Here is a 17,192-nt window from a genome sequence, read left to right on the forward strand (position 1 = left end):
CCAACACTCTTCAGCTGTAGGGACATGTTAATGATACAAAAAGAAGCTGTCAGGATCATCACTGCGAGCAAAAGACTGGAGCACTGTAAAGCTATATTCACCTGGTTAGGAATAATGACAGAGTTTGGCTATTATGTGTTTTATGTCTCATCAGTATAAAAGAAAACCAGGGAGCTTTCAGTTTGAGGCAAGAAACACATACTTATCACAACTGTAATGAGGAGAACATTGAAATACCAAGCTGTCTACTGTCTAGAACACAAGATCTGACACCAGTATTTTCAAAAGGAAAATAGCACAGGACTTGAAACAGCATCCATTTTACTCTATTGGAAATTTTTTCAGCAGGCTATTGGGGACGCAGTGACCAAAGTGATTGGCCAAAATAATATTGCTTTCATTTGTTATATATGTCTCATTGTGAAGAGTTTCTTTATATGTTATATGAAAAATTGTAAATAACTCATTTCTATGTGTATATGTAATTTTGATGCGGTCTATCCAGTTATGATTGATAAATGATGCACATTTGGTAATAAAGTGAATAAAATAATTAAAACTTAAATGTGAAGGATATTACTTTTAATTTTTCGGGTTATATTGTGTAAAACTAAAACTTTTCTACATAACATCACATACCTTTCAGTCTAGCATTTGTCAGGGTTATCATTCTCTGAATTGAAGCGGTACAAGCATCCATATCCTGCCTTAGCTCTGCCAAGAGAGGACAAAACAAATTTTGTAGTACATTTCTACTACCAGTTAAGCAGAAATAGACATTGCAATTGGCTTACTTGCTTGATCCTTTGGAATACCTAAAAGCTCCTTCTGTATATTTTTAAGCTCATCAATCTTTGTTTTGATGTTTTCTATTAGCTTCTGAATCTGAGACACCTGCAAAAGAGGAAATGTTTTACAAGAAGGGAAAACCATAATTTTGTTGAGTTTACCTTAAGTACTTTCTTTGTAATTTCACTTAATAAATATCACATTTATTCTTAAGAGTGTTTGTAACTGCTATGAATAGCTCATTTTACTTGTTATTATAATAACTATGTATTCATTGTAGTATAATGTGACCTGTTTTACACCAGATGAGTTACTTTTCAATGTCGTATAATTTTCTTTTGTTATAATATATATCAGGAACTAGTGCACAAATAAAGCAGAGAATAGAAAATAATGATATTTAGTAAGAATAACTAATTGAACCAGTTTGTGGTATTTCAAAGTTCACATGGAAGGAATGCAGGCTATAAAAGTGAAGAGGAAATCTTATGCAAATGAGATTTTTAGTTTTAGTCGAATATCACCATATTTATGACCTTATGTTATTTTGTCAGTGACTTGTGCTTATTTAGTATTTCAGTTCATTAACCTTCAGACATCAATTTTCAGATAAATGACCTTCATAGACAGTAGAACACACACATCTCCATGTTTTAAAATAATTTTTTTAGTTTTTAGCAGTTCAACATAGTGTACCTTCCTTGTTAGTTAACTTTATTGATGGGGATGCTGTGTTGCTGCTATTTGCCACACCTTTGCTAACAAGAGGAGTGTGTCAACTTTGCTTCAATGATTTGATTCATATTGACAAGGTGTCTAGGGCAGAATGAGGACTTCCAAATTAAGACTTCCACTTGTGTAAACAAGAAGACACAACTCTCAACCATTTTCAGGAAGGTCAAGTTTAAAATTTTTAGGTTCGCTTGTATGCTTTGTATGGTTTCTAGTATTCAAAAGATGCCGCAGCTGAGAGAGTAAGTGCTTAGTTTCATAATAAATTGTTCTTGGTCATTATTGCAAAATTTTGTGGTGTACCATGCATATCTGTTGTTAGAATTACTTGGTTGATTTGGGAGAGGTGACCAAACAGCGAGGTCATCGGTTCTGTGATTAGGGAAGGATGAGGAAGGAAGTCAGCTGTGCCCTTTCAAAGGGCCTGAAGCTATTTAGGTAAGGAAACCTAAATCAGGATGGCTGGACATGGGTTCTGAACCACAATCCTCTCGAAAGTTAGTCCAGTGTACCAACCACTGTGCCACCTCACTCGATAGAATTACATGGGAATGAAACAAAAAAGTACTGGCAGTGAGATTCGATCCATAGGTGTCATGCTTATGGAACTAAGCACTTACTCATTCAACTGCAGAATCCTTAGATCAGAATCCTTCAAATTGTTGCATTAATGATAATAAAAAATATACACTCCTGGAAATTGAAATAAGAACACCGTGAATTCATTGTCCCAGGAAGGGGAAACTTTATTGACACATTCCTGGGGTCAGATACATCACATGATCACACTGACAGAACCACAGGCACATAGACACAGGCAACAGAGCATGCAAAATGTCGGCACTAGTACAGTGTATATCCACCTTTCGCAGCAATGCAGGCTGCTATTCTCCCATGGAGACGATCGTAGAGATGCTGGATGTAGTCCTGTGGAACGGCTTGCCATGCCATTTCCCCCTGGCGCCTCAGTTGGACCAGCGTTCGTGCTGGACGTGCAGACCGCGTGAGACGACGCTTCATCCAGTCCCAAACATGCTCAATGGGGGACAGATCCGGAGATCTTGCTGGCCAGGGTAGTTGACTTACACCTTCTAGAGCACGTTGGGTGGCACGGGATACATGTGGACGTGCATTGTCCTGTTGGAACAGCAAGTTCCCTTGCAGGTCTAGGAATGGTAGAACGATGGGTTCGATGACGGTTTGGATGTACCGTGCACTATTCAGTGTCCCCTCGACGATCACCAGTGGTGTACGGCCAGTGTAGGAGATCGCTCCCCACACCATGATGCCGGGTGTTGGCCCTGTGTGCCTCGGTCGTATGCAGTCCTGATTGTGGCGCTCACCTGCACGGCGCCAAACACGCATACGACCATCATTGGCACCAAGGCAGAAGCGACTCTCATCGCTGAAGACGACACGTCTCCATTCGTCCCTCCATTCACGCCTGTCGCGACACCACTGGAGGCGGGCTGCACGATGTTGGGGCGTGAGCGGAAGACGGCCTAACGGTGTGCGGGACTGTAGCCCAGCTTCATGGAGACGGTTGCGAATGGTCCTCGCCGATACCCCAGGAGCAACAGTGTCCCTAATTTGCTGGGAAGTGGCGGTGCGGTCCCCTACGGCACTGCGTAGGATCCTACGGTCTTGGCGTGCATCCATGCGTCGCTGCGGTCCGGTCTCAGGTCGACGGGTACGTGCACCTTCCGCCGACCACTGGCGACAACATCGATGTACTGTGGAGACCTCACGCCCCACGTGTTTAGCAATTCGGCGGTACGTCCACCCGGCCTCCCGCATGCCCACTATACGCCCTCGCTCAAAGTCCGTCAACTGCACATACGGTTCACGTCCACGCTGTCGCGGCATGCTACCAGTGTTAAAGACTGCGATGGAGCTCCGTATGCCACGGCAAACTGGCTGACACTGACGGCGGCGGTGCACAAATGCTGCGCAGCTAGCGCCATTCGACGGCCAACACCGCGGTTCCTGGTGTGTCCGCTGTGCCGTGCGTGTGATCATTGCTTGTACAGCCCTCTCGCAGTGTCCGGAGCAAGTATGGTGGGTCTGACACACCGGTGTCAATGTGTTCTTTTTTCCATTTCCAGGAGTGTATTAGGATGCCTAAAATTTCCAAAATCGATTTCCTCAAAATGGCTGAGACTTGTGTCATACTGTTTACGTATGCTGAAGTCCCAGTGGAGTCCTACAGATCCTGTCAATGTGAATCAAATCAGTGAAAGGAAGTTCATACAGTCCTCTTGTAAGCCTTGACATAATTATGTTCACAGCAGTTTCTGCACTAATGTGATCATTTCATCAACATGACCAGTTTGCATGATGAGGATGTACGAGCAGAGTCCTCAAGTCTCAAGCCAGTACTGTCAATTAGCAGTCAGCCAGTCAGTCAGTCTTTGTGTAGTTCACAAAGCACTCCAGTCAAAAGGATGTCATACATTGATGTACCACAATGTCTGCAGTGCAATTTGGTGTACAGTGGATCCATATTTGTTCCCCACATCAAGACAGTTAACTTACTAGTATTAACTGATCTATCATACAGGCACTGAAATGGAACACAGCAGCTGCAACATTACATGTTGCCTCCAAAAGTAGATTCCATTACCAGTCATTCCTTTGTTTGTCATTTTTTTTATATTTATCAGTATAAACAAGTGAATGTTGAAAGAAACTAAAGTAATAGAAGGAAGGCCACTGAACCTGATTGGGTGCCTGTCAAATTATAAATGTAGTAATGCAACATGACTGAACTTTTTCTAGTAGTAGCTTGTCAATGCCCGTATGTAAACAAAATGCATGCTTACAGCTCATCAAATCAAATATACAGTTACAAGACATATGAGCAAAAAATATTCATTGTGTTATTCTGAATGGAGAAATACAGTTAGCGTAACTAACACTCGACACAATGTAAGAAAGTGTGTTGAGACCATTGCAGTTTGCTGTTTGCATAAAAGAACTTTCAGAAAGTTTTGGTATTAACACTATGAAAAAGGTTCACGCAAACTGGATACCACATATATTGAAGTCTGACCAAAAGAAAAGTGAATACAAATTTCTTGGAAGTGTTGGGCCGTTTAACAAAGAATACAACTGTTATAGCAGATGGTATGGATCCATCATGTCGTGGCAGACATGAAACAGTGGTTGGAAGGCAGTAGCCTTGCACCAAAGACGGCAATGGCAGTTTAACCTGCTGGAAAGATTATGATTTGTACTTTCTGGGAGGCAAAAGACATTGTAAAGGCCCGCATCTCGTGGTCGTGCGGTAGCGTTCTTGCTTCCCACGTCCGGGTTCCCGGGTTCGATTCCCGGCGGGGTCAGGGACTTTCTCTGCCTCATGATGGCTGGGTGTTGTGTGCTGTCCTTGGTTAGTTAGGTTTAAGTAGTTCTAAGTTCTAGGGGACTGATGACCATAGATGTTAAGTCCCATAGTGCTCAGAGCCATTTGAACCATTGTAAAGAGGGCAACAATAGTTGGAGACTAATGCAAAAGTCTTCACAACAACTGGATGAAAAAAATATATGAAAACAGGCCTAGTCTGCAGAATGGGAAAAAATCATCACTCATTGACAAGATGCACCTGCTGACAAACGTGCTTTGGCTGTGGGAAGACATGAAAGATTTGAAGGACAAATCTTGGAACATTCATCTTGTTCATCAATTTAGGCACTCTGCAACTTTCACCTGTCCTCAAATATTTGTGGCTTGAAAATATTTTGTGACCAATAAAAGAGCTCATTGAAGTCATAGTTGCCAGAGGTTGAAAATACTGCTACAGTTGCAAGGTTCTTCTATTTAGAACACAACCAGTTTCTCGGGCTCTTACACGACCATCTTCAGGTGTCATTCTGAAAATAGCAGGAGACGGGAGATAATCTTTTTACAAAGGGCATTCAAAAAGTTTTGCACAGTCGTATCCAATTTTTTTTTATTTTTTGCAGGAGGAGAATGAAATTTTTTGTGAACATACTTGGTATGTAAAAGTATTTTCTTTTATTTACTGGTGTGCCATAATGGACTGTGAAGTAGATGTCTGGTTGCGACAATGGTCGGTGATGGAGTTCCTCTTCAAGACCAGCGATGACTCTGCCACATCGATTCACAGGGAGTTGCTCCATGTTTATGGGGAGGACACAGTGGATTGCAGCAGTATTCAGTGGTGGTTGCAGAGGTTTAAAGAAGGTGATTTCTCTCTACTGGACAATCCATGATGCAGTAGTCCATTGATGGCAGTGAGTGATGTGAATAAGGAGACGTGGCTCCACACTTAACTGGGACCATTACTGTTTGTCACTGAACAAGCTGCAACATGCCATCAAGATGCACAGACCACAGCTTCAGGGTCAGCTCATCAGACTACACCATGACAATGCCAAAACCCATACAGCCCTTATGACACAAGAGAAAATCAGGAAAATGGGTTGGAAAATTGTTCCTCATCCTCCCTACAGTCCAGACGTGGCTCCATCTGATTTTTACCTCTTTTTGTCATCTGCTGGCCCACCTGCACAGTAAAACATTGGGTAGGTAGAAAGACCTTATTTCCTGTGTCAAGTGATGGTGTAAAAGTCAATCCCCAGAATTTTGCCAAAGTCCATTTACATCATGGAAAGAATGTTGGGCCAGATGTGACACAGCTGCTGGAGGCTACACTGAGTAGTCTCATGGTATAGCTTAATGTTCCAAGTATGTTCACAAAAAATTTCATTCTCCTCCTGCAAAAAATAAAAAAAATAGAGACAACTGTGCAAAATTTTTTGAACACCCATTATACAAGCAGCCATACACATAAAAAAAACATCCCGCGTCCGGCCATCCTGATTTAGGTTTTCCGTGATTTCCCTAAATCGCTCCAAGCAAATGCCGGGATGGTTCCTCTGAAAGGGCACGGCCGACTTCCTTCCCCATCCTTCTCTAATCCGATGAGACCGATGACCACGCTGTCTGGTCTCCTTCCCCAAACCAACCAACCAACCAACATAAAAAACAAAACAAAAAATTCCATAAAAAATTTAACAGCTACCAATCAGGTGCTGTAAAACCTAAGTCAACACAAAGTGATGCCAGACAGTACTACGGACAACTGCTTTGGTGAAGAAATATGCAAAAAATACTAGGACACTAATGCTTGGTGCTGTGACCCCGAGCACCATGGTGGACGAGTACAAGACACGGTGGAATTTTTGTTTTGTTTTTTATGTGTATTGCTGCTTGTAAAAATTATCTCCTGTCTCTTGCTATTTTCAGGATGACACCTGAAGATGGGTGTATAAGAGCCGAAACCAGTCGTGTTCTAAATAAAAGAAGCTTACAACTGTTGCAGTATTTTCAGTCTCTGGCTGCGGATGTTACGCCAATGGGATTGTTTGCAGTCATAGTTGATTATTTTGCAGATCATCTTGTACCATACTTCAGGTGTTGAATATGTCTACATGGAAGAGATTGAACAAAGTACATCAACCTAACAAAAAATTATGACTGTTTCTTTTTTAGCTAAAAACACAGTCTTCCATGTCAGACCACAAATTTTCTTCTACTGTCATCAATTTGTGATGCTGTTCATAGGTGCCACAGTTGTATATGTTTGTAAAATGCATGAAACACTGCATAAAATAGCATTTTGTGCAAAAGCTGACACTTGATGATGATTCGTAACCGCAGTTCGTGGGTTTCATGAGCATGTCGTCATCAACCCCATGTGCAGGTTTTGATGACGTTTCATCTACTGGAGAGACTTGCTCCCCGACTTTCAACTTGCACTGCAACGTACCACCTAACCACGTTGACGATGTGTCGATTGTCACTTCCGATGACAGTGTGCTTGTGCTCCTTACAGACACTGCAGACTCAACACTCAATGAGGAAGCAGATGTCAAGATCGTGCATAGCCTGTCCATCCCCCGAGAGTGCGATCCATCAAGAGTCCATGCATTCACCTCCTCAGATGGCTCAATCTGCATTAGGGGCAGGCACGCTCGCACGCCACACCCCTCCCCACACCTCTACACCAGCGCCGGTCGGTGCATCATATACCCCCGCTGGCTGTCTGATTATAATGTGGACCTGCAGCCTGTCACCACGCCTTCGCACGCCACCCTGACAGAGATGGAGCTTCCAGTCATGCACCTGCCACCTCGCACTACTCACTCCGATGTCGATGCCCACATGACCACAGGATTTTCTGTGTGCTCCTAATAGTGAATGCTGATGTTCAACTGATACTGTGTAATATTATGTATAAAACCGTATCATAACTTTAATTACAAACATATACTAACATGGTCTCACTACCTGTCAGAATGCTGTAGTGATGAAATTGGGTACTTTCTTGAAATCTGAAGTGAACCACTGTGAAGGCTGGTGGTATTATGTTAAGTCATTGAGTCCCAGACAGCCACAATGAGAAAGATTGCTGAAATATTAAAGCTTTCGGACAAATTTCTCCTTTTGAAACAGAAAACAGACGCACATTTATGCAGGCACAACTCACACACAAATGACCACTATCTTTGGGCACTGGGGACAGTGACCATGTGTGTGTGTATGTGTGTCTAAGTTGGGCTTGTGAGAATTTGTTTGTGTTTTCTCTTTTTCATGTTGCCTGTCTGTGACTCATGCCTCCTTTATCTGCAGAGTAGCAACCTACCCTTTCCACATTGTTGTTATTGCAGCCTGGGCTTTCCCTTGTTTTAATGCATTACTGAATTAGAAAAATTACAATTAGATCTAATCAGTTTTTTTAGTATTGAGGCCCATGACAAACCTTTTCGAGGAAAGCATCCACATGTTGGATCTTGTCATCAATGTGCACAATGACTGTGCCATAATCCTTGCCTTGTTGAACCTGCAAGTATGAAACAAATGTGTTAAAATTTTTTTATTTATTGAGCTAACTTTAAAACAATTCATGATGCCTTGACAGTTATTATTTCATATTATAGTTTCATATGATGGCTACAAAATGTAAATAAGTTTTAGAACACTCTTGGTTCATTTGTCTGTAGTGCAGGAAATGAAATCAGAATTTTAATGGAATTATTGTCTACACAGCAGAAAAACTCATGTCATCTATAATATTAAAGAATGATAATTAAATGTCAGGTCATAAATCAGAACATCTAATCTAATCAAAGAATTATAAGATACCCTATCCAATCTTGTTCTCAAAGGAAATTTAACTCTGCAAAACTGATGTGTACAATGTGAACGTATACGCAATACAATTGCACTGTAACATGATTGTCTTGCAAACAACGCACGGGTACATACCATGTTTATGCTATGCAACCGACCACGTATGGTGGTCATGTAACGTACGTAGTACGATCACCTGTACTTTGCACAGTTGTGCCCATTATAGCTGCATCGTGTAGTGTACCGGCGACAGCTCAATTAGCTGTGTACTGTATGGTGTTAACTGTGTTCGTACAAGTTCTGCTAACAATGCCACACACCTGCAGTAATGAGGAATACGCAGATATGGTGTACGTTTATGGCTTCTGCGATGATAGTGCTACTTCGGCAAGAGACAAATACTACAGGCACTTTCTGACTCGACGATTACCTGATCGCAGGTTGTTTACCAAATTGTTTATCACTTTGCATGCAACAGGCTCTTTTCCAAGTAGACATTTTTGTCTGACCATGCACATCAACAAACTTTGCAAGAACAGGAAGAAATTACCGCAAGTGTTGAGCAAAGTCCCAGTACAAGCATACAACGAATGTCCCTGTGTATGAATGTCCCACAGACACTTGTTTGGGAAACATTACTTGCGGAAAACCTGTATCCATTTCACATACAGTATGGCCAAAATCTCCATGTTGGTGACAATGCTCAATGACTTCAATTCTGTCACTGGGTAATTGAGAATCTTCATTTGCTTCCATACATACTATTCACTGATGAAGCCCAGTTTTCACAACATGGAATAAACAACACACAATAATCATCTGTGGTCTCGGGAAAATATACACACTTCAGTGTATAGCAATTTCCAAGTTTGTTTTGCCATATATGTTTGGTGCGGCATGATCGGTAACCTTTTGATAGGTCCATTTATTATCAATCAGCAACAGACAAAAGAGAGGTTCCTGCATTTTTTGGAAAATTCATTTGTGGAACTATTGAAAGACATTCTACTCTAATTCACAAGTCACACTAATGATCTGTACACCCATTCAAGGAAATATATGTTTGTAAAAGGGAAGTAGTGGACATGCTTTTCCATGTTATGAGTAGAAGTTATCTTCTTTTGCTCCAGTAACTGCTGCAGAATGTGAAGAAGTCAAGCCTTTCCTCAGCGATACATGGTATTGCAGAGCTGCCGATTAGCAGGACCTCTACTTCATGAGAATCAACTGTGGCAACCAAACTAAAAAAGAGGTAAATACATCAGACATTAGTTGGGTGACAGATCTCATGAAGTGGTCTAACTCAGCTTCAACTACGAGGAGTGAGCCAGCAGCTACAAAAAATCCTAAATCAACAAGAAAAACACTTCATAGTCTTAATTGCTTTGCGATACAGGGGGTGCTAATGTCGATGTCAGTCATTTGTAAGTGAGCATGGCAGTGAAACACCAGTTTGGTAGCGTTCTCATTATAAATAAACTCCTAAATAGTGACTTCAATATTTCTGCTTTCTCTTTGCTATTGAAGCAGCAGCACCATTTAGGATAGGGAAAGTTAGTTTTGTGCAATATTCTGAGCACAAGTTACAGCCAGATGTGGGCTGGATTGCAGTGAATTACGCATAGCAACAGTTGCGAAGTAGAATAGAGGCCACAGAGCCATCAAATTGCTGAAAGAGTATATAAAGCGGTTTTGTATGTCGCAAATACAGGCAGAAGGGGCCCACTGGCCAACATAGCAAGTTATGAGTACATGACACGGAGCGGCACATACAGCAAAACAGAGGTGTACAGCTGTATATAAATAGGTGCGGGTTTCTAATGAGATTCATTCAAGTGTGGCAGTTCTCCTGGATGGCAGGGAGTGTCACACCACCAGCTACATGCCCCATGGCGGGTCACTGTTTAGACCCTCTGAGGCCAACGTGGGGTCCGTAGCCAGCCAGCAGTGGGCCACTCCACGGCTTGCTACCGTGGGCAGTCATCTTGGCTTCGAACACCCACCAGAGGCATCCCGAGGCAAGGGCCACAGATGTGGACGCCGGATCACAGGCCCTTGTTGTTGCCCTGATCTCAGCCACGCTGGCAAGGAGCACGCAGCAGGCCGCCTGCGGCTCACACCGAGCAGCACTGAGTCGGCAGGGACGCAGACTGCTGAGTCAACTGCTGACACTTTGGCAACACTGCAACTCCGGTGGCATACCAGGCTGACACAGAGTGCGTGCACAGGTCTCTGAGGCATCCATTCTGTGCCAAGCCATTTTGCAGACAGCAAAGTGTGACCTCAGCATTGCGGGACCCAGTGACGCAGACTGAGGGGAACATGGCACTGTAGTTGGAAACAATAAATCACTTGGAAAGCTCAGATGAGTCTTAATACAGTGCCTTTTGCCTCTCCCCACTACATTTGGTCATCCCGATACATTCGGTGGCAGAAGTTGCCACTACATTAGGTGTCAGAATAGCAGACGCCAGCTGTCCAGTACGACATTCCAGCCCGCCGCCCGCATTACATTCACAAGATGTGGTGAGTTTTGACCAGTTTTCCTTTGAGTGTTGGACATTTTCTTGCCTTTTTGTGTTTTTGAGTATGGCTCATGGTAGGCCATTTTAAATGTTTCACGTAGGCATATTATTGTTTTTTTCTTTTGTCAGAATAAGTGTTAGTGTATTTGGAGCAGTAAGATATATTATTCTTTTTTTGTGGCATTTAATTACTTTTGTATTGGTTTGAGTATGATGTTACTGTGTATGATGATACTGAGGTGTAGGGAGTCAGGTTATTCTTGTACTTGAATGTTTTGTTTCGGGACTAACTGGGAATGAAAGCAACACAATGGCGGAGTCTGGGACACAAGGTATGTCGGAACCAGAAGCCATATGGATTTTGTTTGAAAAATTAGCACAATTGACAGCATACAATACGCAGTTGAGAAATAAATTAATACCTAGAAGTGAGTGGGAAACCACATCTGATCAGTCATTGTTGCCTAGGATGCAGGAGATTGATCCAGCTGCCACGAGTTTGATTATTCCATTTTCTGGCAGGGCATCTGAGGATGTGTATTCATTTGTGGAGGACTTGGAGACTTCAGCGGTGATGAATGGTTGGTCTGATGAGCAGTTGTTACATATAGCCAAGATTAGATTAACAGGTGAAGTGAAAACATATGGAAGGGGAAGTCCTGAATAACACACGGTTGCTCCGCACATTAGCAGGGCAGGTAGGGGAATACGCTAAGGCATCGGAAGACGTAATAAGTCGTAACCTGGGAACCCTACTGGGGCATCTAGAAGTACTAGATAGCCGGGTGCTGTTAACCAGACTTTTGCAAGGAGTAGTTAACAGTGCATGGGATGTGCAGGGAGTAATAACGAATCTGCAAGAAGTGCTGCATCACGCATAGCAAGGCCAGATAAGTACCGATTTGTTACCACCAGACCAATATTTATGCGGGTTGCGCAAGGCACAGAAGGAACAACCATCAGAGTTATATTTAATAATGGAGCCCAGTGAGCAAAATTTGCCATTTTTCTACCATGTTGCAACAGTAAGGGCAACAACCGACCGCGCACGAGTGTATATTTTAGCCAAATTCCTGGTTATGGGGAAGAACGCGGGCTTTCAGTGTTACATGGTCCACCCATAACCAATGAAATAGGGAGCATTGGCGGTGATTCATCTCTTCATCATTGGGTTGGACACCTTATGGGTGCAACACCTGGATGAGGTGTGCTGTACTCAAAGTAGGAAGATGTGGTGTTAAGTCACCAGTGGGCATTAAGGTTGGTATGGAATGTATGGGAAATTTGGAATGAAGTAAGGGGCTTGAGGAAGTGTTTGAAGAGCTTAGGCAATGTACAGAGGGCAAGGGAATGCTGAAGGAAGTTGCAGGGAAGCATAAGAAATTGCATGAGAGTTATAAGATGCTACGGAAGCAGGTAGGACAGATGGAGGAAGCAGTGCCATGGGTAAGACAGAAACAATGATGGCTGAACACAGGGTTAAAAATTTTGAAGACAGTTTTTGGAACCGCAGATGAAAGTGATATAAAAAAACTGAACAACACGGTGGAAGTGGTGAGGTAACTCGCAGAGGAGAGTAGGGCAACGGAAGCTTTGCATGCAACCCAGAAAGGCGCATTGGAAGGAGAAGTACTGTATGCTTTGCGATCCAGAAAGTAGTACAGTATTTGTAGTTTTTTTGTTTTTGTGTCATGTATCATTGTGTTTGCATATGTTGTATGTATTTTCGAATATAGCCTGCTGCGGACAGCAGTCCTTTTGAAGAGGGAAGAAGGGTGATGGTGATCCCTGTCTTCTGGTTACTGAAAAGGGAAGTGTAGCGTCTGACATATGTGGAGTGTTGTGGGAGGAGAAATCAAATGCAGTTCTGGAGAAATAAATGTGTCGTAGTAAATTTTGCGGCAAAGCCGTAATAAATATGTGTTGAACAATGTAAGAGATGTACGATTTCCTGTTTAAATTTTTTGTTATCGACAGTGTTGGGTTAGGAAAGTCATGTTTATTACACCAGTTCATATAATGTAATTTAAGGATGAAAGTAGTCACAATTGGTGTTGAGTTTGAATCAAAAATAGTGAATGTTGGAGGAAAATCCGTGAAGCTACAAATATGGGACACGTGCACGGTGCAGTTATTTTTAGTGAGGGGGAAAGGAATAGACTGTTCAAGGGATATTGTGGAGCTGATATTGAGCTTGCAATGGGTCGAGATGCATTGGATCTTCTCCACCTAAGGGAATTTGGTAGTAGTAGGAAGTTGTTTAGAGCAGGGAGTATTTGCAGAAGCAGAACATATAGAGCTCAAGGGGAGCGGAATTTTAATCAATAGAACTAAGTGTAACATAAATAACCACCGTTCCACCTGCCAGCTTCAACTTCAGGAGTCACGCAATTGAATGTTACGCAGCCACAGCTACACTGGCCAGAAGCCACTTTAGAGTTTTGCCAAGGCAGAATCTGACCTTGTTAAATCAAACTCTGGACCTAGGTCTGTTGGGATCCATAAACCAGTTCATTTTAGAGCTAGAGGGGCGCATATCAGCCAAACAGGTTGTTGCTCAGTGTAGGTAAAGGCAATGGCAAATAACAATCATTTTGAGCACCTCTGTGCCAAGTGTCATCACAGCCTTAACTTTGTTATGTGTTGTTGTCTTTCTGATCAGGCGCAGAGCTAATTCCAAGAGGGAACCAAGGGTAGTCCAAGTCACAGTGTATTGGATGTCGAGGACGTGAGACGAGTAGGTAAGGGGTTGATTGAGCAGTGGTTGTCCAGTAAGGAATTTTTACATTTTGTTCCATGTCATGGTTTTAAGGGGCACTAGACCACATTTAAGTCTTCTAATAGTAAGGAAATACGCCATAGTTGCTGACCCAAACAAGCGAAGAGCTAGTTAAGGGTCAACCCGGGGACCGGGTCTTTCTGAAGAGGGGAATAATGTAGCGGCTCCATCACTTAGGATAGGGAAAGTAAGTTTTGTGCAATATTCTGAGCACAAGTTACAGCCAGGTGTGGGCCACATTGCAATGAGTTACGCATAGCAACAGTTGCGAAGTAGAATAGAGGCCACAGGGCCATCAAATTGCTGAAAGAATATGCATAGCAGTTTTGCATGTCGCAAATCACAGGCAGATGGGGTCCACTGTCCAACCTAGCGTGTAACGAGTATGTGATGCGAAGTGACGCGTATGGCAAAACAGAGGCGCACAGCAGCGTATAAATAGGTGCGGGTTTCTAACGAGATTCATTCAAGCATGGCAGCTCTCCTAGACGGTGGGGTGTGTCACACCACCAGCTACACATAGCAGCAGATGGGTCATCAGTGTTACAGTCCACGGCGGGTTGCTGGTTCGACACTCTGAGGCTAACAAGGGGTCCGTAGCCAGCCAGTGGCAGGCCACTCCATGGCTTGCTACCGCGGGCAGTCGTCCTGGCTTCCAACACACGCTGGACGCATCCTGAGGCAAGGGCCGCAGATTCGGATGTCCGATCGCGGGTGCTTGTTGTTGCCGCGATCTCAGCCACGCCTGCGAGGAGCTTACAGCTGGCCACCTGCGGCTCACACCGAGCGACACTGAGTCGCCAGGAACACAGACCGCCAAGTCAACTACCAGCACCCTTAAGATGCTGCAACTCCGCTGGTGTACAAGGCCGACACACAGTGTGTGCATGTGTCGCCGAGGCAGCCATTCTGCGCCAAGCTGTTTCGCAGACAGTGAAGTGGTGACCTCATCATTGCGGGACCCAGTGACACAGACCGAGGGGAACATGGAACTGTAGATGGAAACAATAAATAACTTGGAAAGCTCGAACAAGTCTTTATATGGTGCCTTTTCCTCTCCCTGCTTCATTTGGTCATCTTCATACATTCGGTGGCGGAAGTTACCTTCTTTTATTCCAACACCAGACAGATGCACAAGAAACTGAGTAAAAAAATTTGCACCCATTCATTTGCTTTAGACATAACCAGAACTTCCTAGAACTTTATGATACACCTTTTTCCAGACTCTGAATGTTATAATTATCTTAGGCTTCACAGATAGCAATTCTTTAAGCTGCATGAGTTGCCATTAACTTTTGTCTATCAGTTTTCCTGTAACATCTTTTGTAGCACTAGTGTAGTAGTCTCTGTTTTTACAATGTTCTTTGAATGGAACAATAAAGCTAGGGAAGGTCTTTGTCATCTTTTATTACTTTACTTGTAATGTACATATCCAGACCACAATTCATAACATCTTTCAGCTTTAACAACGATTCTTCTGCTTTTGCCTCCTTATCAATTTGACCAAACAAACAATACTGTCCTAGCTCACTTGATGTCCTTTTTGCTAATGGTGACCATTTTTCCTGTCATAGCATCAGAGGTGCTAATTTGTGTCTCATTGGTGACACTGTTAATAAAATTGGACCTGTTTGTAGCTAGGTTTAAAATATTCATTTTTCATCTGTGTTGTCAGACTAGTTGTTCAAGGTAGTTGCCAGACAACGTTTACAGCATTACTTCACAGGTTTGTTTGTGTTAACTGCTGCTAATGTACCTATGTACATAGTTTTCCTGATTGATACTGAGCAGGTTAAAGCCAGAACATACTACTTTATGCTCTGAGTATTTCTGTACTATTATGTTTAGGATATCTTTGAATGACTCTAAAACTGAGATGTCTAAATCTGGGAAACATAATTATGTCCACCACAGCTAAACTTGTCCATATTAGTTTGCATTCAGATTAATTTCAGATCTTGCTAGGTCTAATGCTTGTGCTTGTCACCATAAACTCTCCTCCTCATGCAGAGGCTAATCTATCATTCCAATATACATTCTATATGTTTCCAGAAATTTCCCTATTGGATATTTTGAGTATCAATAGTCTGTCGAGGCTACTGCTTTCTATTAGAGACTGGGTTCCATCAGTTAACAACTAATAATTTGAAATAATCAATGTATTTGTAGTCTGGCCTGCTGAAATAACTGTGTTATCTGATACTGATTTTTCCTCTCATAGTTTTTGAATATCATATAATTTTAAAAAATAAAAATAAACAAAAACCACATGTACTCCACAGATACTCTGCCTCCTGAGTTGCCACTTTCAGTGTTTCAGCATTCATTTTCTCACTTTTTGATGCATCACAATAAGCTTATTCACACAAGTTTCTTTTTATGTGTAATACTTTCATATGCAAATCCAGGGTTAGTTATTATGGAGGCTCACAGTTTGTTACTGTCTTCTCTCCACTCCCCTCTGCTCTGTTCCCCGTGCCTACATACATCTACATACTCCACAAGCCACCATACAGTGCATTACAGAGGGTACCACGTACCACTTTAGTTATTTCCTTTCTTGTCTCACTTGGAAATGACTGTCTATAAACCTCTGTACAAACCCTAATTTATCTTATATTATCTCAGAGGTCCTTGTGTACAATGTATAATGGAATCAGTAGAATCGTTCTGCAGTCAGCCTCAAATGTTGGTTCTCTAAATTTCCTTAATGGTGCCTCACAAAAAGAGCATCGTCTTCTATCCAGCAATTCCTATTAGAGTTCATGAAACATCTTTGCAATTCTTCCAGGCTGATTGAACCTATTGGTAACAAATCTAGCAGCACACATCTGAACTGCTTCAATGCCTTCCTTTAATCCAAACTGGCGGGGATCTCAAACATTGAGCATTACTCAAGAATGAGTTGCACTGGGGTTCTATACACAGTCTCCTTTGTAAATAAGTTTCACTTTCCCAAAGGTCACACTATAAAACAAAGTCAACTGTTTGCCTTCCCTACTACCAGCCTTTCGTGCTTGTTCCATGTCGTATCATTTTGCAACGTTATGCCTAGATATTCAATCAATGTGGCTGTATCAAGTAGCACATTAATGCTCTATTCAAGCATCACATGATTATTTTACTATTTATCCTCATTAACTTACATTTTTCTACGTTCAGAGCAAACTGCCATTCATCACCCCATCAATAAATTTTGTCGGAGCCATCC

The 17,192-nt window shown here is 42.4% G+C and overlaps 1 long non-coding RNA gene across 1 annotated transcript; it reads right to left on the reverse strand.

Annotated features, from left to right (window-relative positions):
• Window positions 1-634: 634 nt before the first annotated feature.
• Window positions 635-8,430, reverse strand: LOC126457832 (uncharacterized). The gene is made up of 3 exons (XR_007585533.1): window positions 8,307-8,430; window positions 795-894; window positions 635-714 (listed from the first exon to the last, which is right to left on the reverse strand). It is a non-coding gene; the product is annotated as an uncharacterized LOC126457832 (long non-coding RNA).
• Between the last annotated feature and the right edge of the window lie 8,762 nt (window positions 8,431-17,192).

This window comes from Schistocerca serialis, chromosome 1 (assembly GCF_023864345.2).
Source record: "Schistocerca serialis cubense isolate TAMUIC-IGC-003099 chromosome 1, iqSchSeri2.2, whole genome shotgun sequence".
Classification (NCBI taxonomy): Eukaryota; Metazoa; Arthropoda; class Insecta; order Orthoptera; family Acrididae; genus Schistocerca; species Schistocerca serialis.